Genomic DNA, 4,435 nt, shown 5'->3' with positions numbered 1-4,435 from the left:
TGCAGCAGGGCAACAGCAGTGAGTCACCGAGTCCTAAGGGACGGGAAGACTCCGGCGACATCTGGTTACAGATACACATCACAGGTTCTCCAGCGTCGCAGCTCAAGCAGCAGCGTACTCCTGGGGAGGTCTGTGTAAGGAGATACAAACTTGGTGTGAAATGTATTCCCGCTTTGCTGGGAATCCGGGAGAAGGGGTCTTGCAGGCACGGAGTGGGTGCCCCTGCTCTATGTTTTTGTACGCGCGGAGTAGAGGACACCTAGAGAGAGGCCCCTGGACTCGAGCTTCCAGAGCAAACCCGATTCACACTGACTTGGTTAGGGGGCCAGGAGAGAGGGAGGTGGGGAGAGGAGATGGCGCAGGTTTAAAAATGAGTAAGTTGGGGACTTCCCCGGTGGTCCAGTGGTTAAGACTCCGCACTCCCAGTGCAGGCGGGCCGGGTTCCATCCCTGGTCAGGGAACTAGATCCCACATGCACGCCGCAACGTAAAAGATCCCGCATGCTGCGATGAAGATCTCGCTCGCGGCAACGAAGGCCCAGCGCAGCCAAATAAGCAAGCAAGCAAGCAAGTAAATACATAATAAGTGGAAGCAACCCCCTCGGAGAAGACTGCTGTCAATCTTGTTGGTGTCCAGTTTGGAAAAGGTCTCAGTTCCTACCAACTGCGCGGCAGAGAACACTGTCCTGCCCGGTACGGCCCCGCAGAGGTCCCGGCTTCCGCCAGGTGTCCGTCTCAGCTACTGCTGCCGTGGCCCCTGTGGCAGCCTCTGATGCCGTTAGGTGTCCTGGGTGTGACCTTTGCCACTGCCCCACACCCACCCTAACTCCAGAGGTCCTGCTTTGCCGTTGCCAGACACCTTGCCCCAGAGTCCCGCGAGGAAAGGGCCTCCGGGTGTGTGTGTGATGCAGGCACCTGGAGTAGTCCTCACCTGAGAGAGACACAGACTCACCTCTCTCAGGCCCCAGGGCCTATCGACCCTGACCTCCACCCAGTTCTGGTGACCTCTCCTGGGCCGGCCGGAAAGGCCAAGGTACAGACTGGGACACCTTCTCAGCCCGAGCCTGCAGTAGCAGCTTCTGCTGAAGCTGGGTTCTCCTGTCTTTGAAAAGAAGCATATCCACGCTGGGTCTCTTCTAGGACTTTTCTGAGTGACAGGTATTACATATTGGGACAGGCTGTCATATGAAACTATTCCTAGCTCATTTTAATCAACTAATGCACTTAACGTATTTGAAATTGCACTAGACATAGGGGGTGGTTGGGAGAAATGGTCCTAAAATTGTGTTATTCTCTGCCCTGGAGGAAGTTACACTTGAGTTGAAGACCCAAACTCAACAAATAAACGATTGTAAGTGATCCCAGGAAGAACAGAATTTAGCACTAAATGGTATAGGTTTTAAGTGCTTTAGGAGTTTAAAGATGGGACGATCTCATTACTTAGAATTAGTTATCCAGATTTTTTCTCTCCCTTAGCAGCCTCCACGAGAGGTGGGAGAGAGGGAGGTGGGCCTGTGTGTGTCAGTTAACCCTGGTCCCTGAGAGGCCCCTCCTGCTGCAGTTCTGGGGGACAGATGTCGTCCTCTGGCTCCCAAGGTGGAGGAAGAGGATCCAGGTGACAGTGGGATGAGGAAGATTCCCTTCCGGCCTCACACCCACCACCCTCGTCTCCCAGGCACACGGCAGCCCCACACACCTGTGTCCACGCGTCCTGCCAGGTTATGACTGGACAGCATTTCTCCACCCATGAGGGCCTCCTGGAGTTGCAGTCAGAATGAAAAAACAAAAACAAACAAACCTTCCGTCAAGCAGGCTTCTGCACTGTTTCCTCATTTCTTCATTTATATGGGCGTATGAACATCCTGCAGAAAGGAAACTGGCTTCCAGAAATCAGCACCTGGTCTGTGGTTATAGCCCTGCCTGCAAAGCCCAGGGCCAGGTGGGCAAGATGCTCCAGGACGGGTTGGAGCCTGCGGGGGCTCAGGCAGGCTGGGGGCTGCCACACTCACCTTTCTCCTCGTGGATATGCTCCCCCAAATGTTAGGGCACTATGGCATTCGTTCTCTGTGACTGATTTTGGGTAATAAGAGCCTTTTTCAGAAAATTACCATTTTCCTTTTAATAAGTGGTTGAAAATACTGATTGCATTCTGAAGTCTTTGATTTGTGTTTTTTAATCTTAGGGGGAGCACAGATCTTCCCCACCTGAATCATCTTCCTCTTTGTCATGGAAGTTATAACATATATACATATGTAACATATAAAACACATAATATGTATGATATGAAGGATATCGTTCATACAGATATATTGGGCTAACTTTGCAGGAATTTGCCTCTTCTGATGAGTGAGGTGGTGCTCTCTTGGCCACCAGCTCCCACATTCTTCAGAGTTAGGGAGCCAAACGCAGACACTCGATATTTATTTATTCCTGGAATATTTCTTGGAGGTTTGTGATATGTATGTCGCATCACACCAGGTCCTTCCTGGGAAAGAGCTTTCCACCTGGTTGACGAGGCAGGCTACATCAGCCCAGGGAGGATATTCACACATGACAGTCAAAGGCCTGACGAGGTCCAGCGCTGAGTCGGTGGGCAGAAGCCGGACTCCAGAACAGCCGAGGAAGGAGCGAACCGTGCAGTGGAATGATGGGCACTTCCCGAAGTGGGTTGAGTGCCAGTGCATTTTGAAGGCTGGGTCACCTGACTCAAGGGGGGCAGGGGAGGGCACTGGCTCCTGCATAGACATGACTGAGAGCGTTTCAGGGAGTAGCAGGAGGCCCGGCTCTCAGGGTGGGCTCCGTCCGTATGCCTTGGGGAATGCTTGACGATGAGATGGCATAAAGGAAACGACGTTTTGGGAAGATGAGAGGTTCTGCAGCAAAAGCGGACGGCCGGGCTTGCGGCTGCCCCGACGACATGAGACCTGAGCCCAGCTGCGCCCATCATAGGCTCCCGTCAGCCAGAAGAGCGTCAGCGAGGTTTGAGTGTCGGCACCCTGATGCCCTGAGCATGTTTAGGCCCTAAGCAACCGTTATTTCAGATATAATTTGTTTGTTCTGTCAAGAGTCTTTGAAATGAAACAAGGGAAGGAAGGGCAAACGATGGTCACCCAATCTAAGTTAGAGGAGTTTCTAGACTCTCCCCTCTGGGTACCCCCCATAAATGTACATTTATCCTGTGTTTCCAGGGACATGCTCCATCTCATCCACAAAGATCAGCTTCAATCTCATAATAGTGATGAGGGGCTGTCATCCTTTACAAAGATCTAAGTTAATTAAAAAAGAGTGTGGGGCTTCCCTGGTGGCGCAGTGGTTGAGAGTCCGCCTGCCAGTGCAGGGGACACGGGTTCGTGCCCCGGTCCGGGAGGATCCCACATGCCGCGGAGCGGCTGGGCCCGTGAGCCATGGCCGCTGAGCCTGCGCGTCCGGAGCCTGTGCTCCGCAACGGGAGAGGCCACGGCAGGGAGAGGCCCTCGTACCGCAAAAAAAAAAAAAGAAAAAAAAAGAGTGTGACCTTTCCCCATCGATGTTAGTAGAACCGTCTTCATCTCCCCCAGTTTTCATGCCTGGTCTGTCCCTGTGAGATGCCATGTTCGGTGTTGGGGCGAGAAGAACGACGTGATCCTTATGGGGTCAGTGTTCCATGTAAGCCAGGCACAGAGAACAGTCGCTTCATCATCTCGGTTATCTCTCGTCCTCTCTGATATACTTTAAATAGCTGTCTGTGATAACCCAGCATCTTAAGTCAGCATGAAGTAAGCTGGCCTGGCTCTATGAACGCATCTCTCCCGGGATCAGCGCTTCAACATTCCAAAAGTTTACTCTAGAAGCAAATGGGAATAAGAGAGAAGGAAGACAGCCCAAATGCCTGGCTTCATTCACACCAGGGCCCTACTTAGTCCTTGCTGATCCAGAAAGGTGCACAGGAATGGGCCGTCCACAATGTGGCGCAGACTCCACAGCGTGGCTAGGCTCGGAATTTCGTACACAAGCCCGAGGAAAGGAAAGCAAGTGAAGGAACTGAGAAACTGCTTTCCAGGGACAAGCGGGAGGAACTGGGCAGCTGCTTGGCTGCATGTTCTACTGGGAAGTTCCCCGAAGAGGCGAGTGAGCAACTGAGGTTCTGAAGTTGTGTCTGCCGTCACACGGGAAGGGGTCAGACCTGCTGGGTAACGAGCCGCTGGGCCCTGGGGAGAGGTGGAAAGCCAGGAGGAACACGAACATGTTTAAGGAGGTCCTACTGCGGCTGCCGAAGTGTCCCCTGAAGAAAGGAGGCCACCGGCTGCCGAAGCACAGCTTGTGTGAGTGAACCTGCGACCAGCGTGAGAGCGGGGGAGCCTCGGGTCTGATGGCTCAGCCTTCACCAGCTTCCAGCCTTCTTAGACTCTGGACTGACCTTTCTCCTCACGTTAGTCTCTCTTTCCTCCCTCTTAGGG

This window comes from Neophocaena asiaeorientalis, unplaced genomic scaffold (genome assembly GCF_003031525.2).
Source record: "Neophocaena asiaeorientalis asiaeorientalis breed wild unplaced genomic scaffold, Neophocaena_asiaeorientalis_V1.1 scaffold897, whole genome shotgun sequence".
NCBI classification, from domain to species: domain Eukaryota; kingdom Metazoa; phylum Chordata; class Mammalia; order Artiodactyla; family Phocoenidae; genus Neophocaena; species Neophocaena asiaeorientalis.
Note: the sequence above shows the minus strand (reverse complement) of the source record.